At 35.7% G+C, this 3,877-nt stretch overlaps 1 pseudogene; it reads right to left on the bottom strand.

Moving 5' to 3' along the window:
• Positions 1–3,307, bottom strand: part of LOC101571977 — a 28,746-nt pseudogene extending 25,439 nt beyond the window's left edge.
• Positions 3,308–3,877: the final 570 nt, after the last annotated feature.

Below are 3,877 nucleotides of genomic sequence, written 5' to 3'. Positions count from 1 at the left end.
GTATATGTTCAAGTGGCATCCACTTCAATATAAAGGCTTCGAGTTTGTCATTCTTTATAGCTGAGTAATACTCCATTGTGTAAAAATACCACATCATTTTCAACTATTCCTCAGGTGATGGGCATCTTGGTTGCTTTCAAGATTTGGCTATCACAAATTGTAAACTGGCAGATTTAGACTGGTTGTTTTTCATACCCGGCAGCCACCTCACCAGAGGTTTAATTGCCTGTACCTTTGCTAGTACTTCAGGAGAAACTTCTTCATCTGGAGATCACAACTCGCCACTCTCTTCACCTGTTGACCAGCCAGTCATTAGTAGATCTTTCACAATAAAATTTGCTACTACAGATTTCCCTGGGGAAGCAAATTGATCAGGTGCTAACATGGAAGTGTGGTCCAATGAAACGAACAGAGTTATAAGTTGTTCTGGTATAGCAGCACTCAGACTCCTACTGAGTGGCTCAAAATTCCATGCAGGCTGGACTTCTTTTTTTTCCATAATTTTATTGAGAAACAAATTGCAATGAGACAGTCCAGGCTGGACTTGTTAAGGCATGCATGCAGTGCATTGTCCTTTTTCCTTGGGGAGCACCCTTTTTACTTTTTGATGTATAATGGGAATTAAAGTGGATCATATCTGAGGAGGTCTGCTTCTGTTTTGTGGCCTGTATTTCTAAAAGTCTATATGGCAGCTTCTGCTACCTTGTCATCCTCCATTTTCAGGCACTGTCACAAGGACTCCTATGTCCCTGAACAGTGGAACAAGGTAGGATGTGTAAAAGACAGAACCTTAAGAAGCTCAAGTCCTGAATGAATAGCTGGATCTAGACTTACACCCTCCTCTCCATCATCTGCAGTCCCCTCTATTGACTTATTCATCAATTTTACTAGTGCACTAACGGTTTCTGAAGAAATGTGCACAGGTGCAATTCTTTACAACAGAAATTTAACCATCTCTAGCTCAGTAGGTTAAAGCACCTGCAAGAAGGCACAGGGGTCAGGAGTTTTATCCCCAGGCCTGCCATGATGGCCCTGCCCATGGGGCACGCTGAGACTGAGATGGAGACTGGGTATGGTGGAGCATGCATGTAATCCCAGCTCTTGGAAGGCTGTAAACAGGTGGATCATTACGAGTCTGATCTAGTAGTGAGAACCTGGACATCCTATAGACCCTTCCCTAAAATACAAAAAAAAAAAAAAAGAAAAAGAAAGAAAGAAAAAAAGAAAAAAGAAAGAAAGAAAGAAATTTTACCATCTCTAGAGAACTATTTGTTCGTTGCTTAGGATTAGCCACATGAGATCGGGCATGTTCAGGGTGGTACAACTTCTGTGGATAACCCACTACTATTGTGGACTGCTGGACTGTGTTGGATTGTTTTGCTGAATTCACACACCTATAGTATTTAGATGCCAACAGAATACCCATCTCTGACAGGACTAAACAAAAAAGGGGGATACAAAAGAAGGACCATTTTGTATCTGTATATACAGAATAGTTAGGTTAGATATACAGCTACTTTCACTTAATTCAATGAGAAGAAAGATTTGTACTAATAGTATTTGGACAGGATATCTTATCTGCATCTTGTACTATGGATAACCATTAAGAAGATAACAACGTACAATATATTAATTATTGAAACTGTTCTATTAATCAGTTTTGAAGCTGTCTCATTACTATTTGTTTCTCTATAAAATTTTTTAAAAAGAATTATCAGGTGTCCAAGCTATTTCTCTTGCACAACTGTCTGCCTGTTTTCATGAACAGGTAGGGCTGATCAATAATTCCACCTGAGACTGTAGCTTCTCATCATCACCAAGAACCTGGTTAAACTTCTTCACAAAATCTTGTGCTTTGCCAAGATTAGGTAATTTTTTTGCTATGGTCATCAGCTTTCCAAACACAGCAGAGCCGTCAGCCTCTGATGTAGGCTGCCTGTGCAAATGCAACAGCTCGCAAACATGACTCTGAAGCATATTCTAACACTTCCCTGGTTCATTGAGAGCTTTTATAGCATTTCAATCCAAACCAGCACATAAATAATACAAACATTTCATTCTCTCTTCTGTTTCCATGTTGTGGGGCACAGGATACTGAGCAAAGATGTTCTCTGCCAACAGTTTGTCATCAATGCTATTCTGGTAATAAATATGCAAAAGTTTGTCCTTTATCCAGCTGATTTTCTTTCTTTTTTTTTTTTTTTGAAAATAAGCAAGTCTTTTATTGTTCCTATGAAATATGTATTATTAGTTTTAAATCATATCATGTCTGAAGGTAGAAATAAGTTTAAAAAAATGATTCCTGTAAGACAATAGCCCTTGAAGTACCAATTAACTGTATTGAGCAAAATTCCTGCATTTGTATTTGCCTCTTTGACATGGTTGAGTCTATTTTTAGGCTGCAAAGAATTCTTGAATAACTAATCCATACAAAATCATATATTTCCAACATTTGTAGTAAATTTATAAACATAAAATGAGCTACTTTACCTATTCTCTGGCTTTTCAGTAAAGAGTGAACATAAATTACATGGCAAAGATATCTTAAACATGGAAATGCATAAAATAAAATTAACAATTCCCCCTATTTTTTTTCTTTTTGAATAAAACATTCATTTATTATTATTTTAGTCATCATTATTAACAACAAAATTAACAATAGCCACTGGTAAAAGGGAATGAACTTATTTAAAAGGAAAGAGTTACTGAGTTGGAGAGGACATGAGAGGGAGTGGGGGAAAGAGATTTATCTATGTATGTAAGCAGAGTGGTTTGGACAACTGTATTGTGCGTTTCTGTTGGTCTATGGAAAGAAGCAGTTAGTGCTTTAATTTTTTTTCTCTTTTTTCAATTGTTTCTCTTTTTTGTCTTCTTAATTTCTTATACATGTCTTTCTTTTTTTCTTCTTCCAATTTTACATACATGTATCTTATCCAGCTGATTTTTTCTGCAGCTTCTTTTCCTGCTTCAGCATGAAGACAAGACTTCTTATACAGTTGAGCAAAATCCACAATAGCTTCTTTTCGTACTCGCCACCTTTATCCAATGCTCCTTCCCTTACAAAACCAAGGAACTGCTCACTTACTAGGGCAAGGTCTCTTTGGGCAGCTGTTATTATAGTGACAATGACATCATGACAAATAGCTTCTTCTGGGTCATGACATCTAACCTTCAAACATTCTGTGAAATCATTTGCTAAATCTGGGTGATTCATTAAACAGTGATGTAACCAGAAACAGAGCTGTAGATGTAACTCAAAAATGACTTTTTCTCTTAGGAAATTATACCACCATATTATAACGGACATCAATTAGCTAAACTCTACAGAATTAGACAGCTAGGAGTAGACAGCTTGCAAGAAAAGCTTGTTAAATAAAGAGCAAACAGAATTTCAAAAGTTACTTTCTGATATAGTGACCTATACAACTAATTAATGCACAGATTGAAAAAAATATTATGTTGTATTTATGAAAGTAAAATATGAAAAATGATTTTATTTAATCACCTAATTTATTATTTTTTTCTGTACTGGGGATTGAACTCAGGACCCTGTGCTTGCCAGGCAAGAGTTTATTCTACTGAGCTCTCTCCCCAGCTTATCTTTTTTCTTAAAAATATTTTTATTGATTTTTTAAATAGAAATAAATACATCCTAAAGCAATATTGTAACATATTTAAGAGCATAAAGAATATGAAAACTCCTTAGTCTATTTACCTAAGACTTTTGACATACGAAAGCAGTCAACAACTACAAGTGAAAAAAAAAAAAAACCTTGTAACAAATAATTTGTTTAGCTAAAACAGCCTCTAAAGGACTTAAAAACAAAGGAGGTTGTTGCAATTTGGGTTAGTCAACTATTTTTTAGAGTGCATATCT

Source organism: Octodon degus, unplaced genomic scaffold (assembly GCF_000260255.1).
Source record: "Octodon degus isolate 3935 unplaced genomic scaffold, OctDeg1.0 scaffold00231, whole genome shotgun sequence".
Lineage (NCBI taxonomy): Eukaryota > Metazoa > Chordata > Mammalia > Rodentia > Octodontidae > Octodon > Octodon degus.
This window is presented reverse-complemented; position numbering and strand designations above follow the sequence as displayed.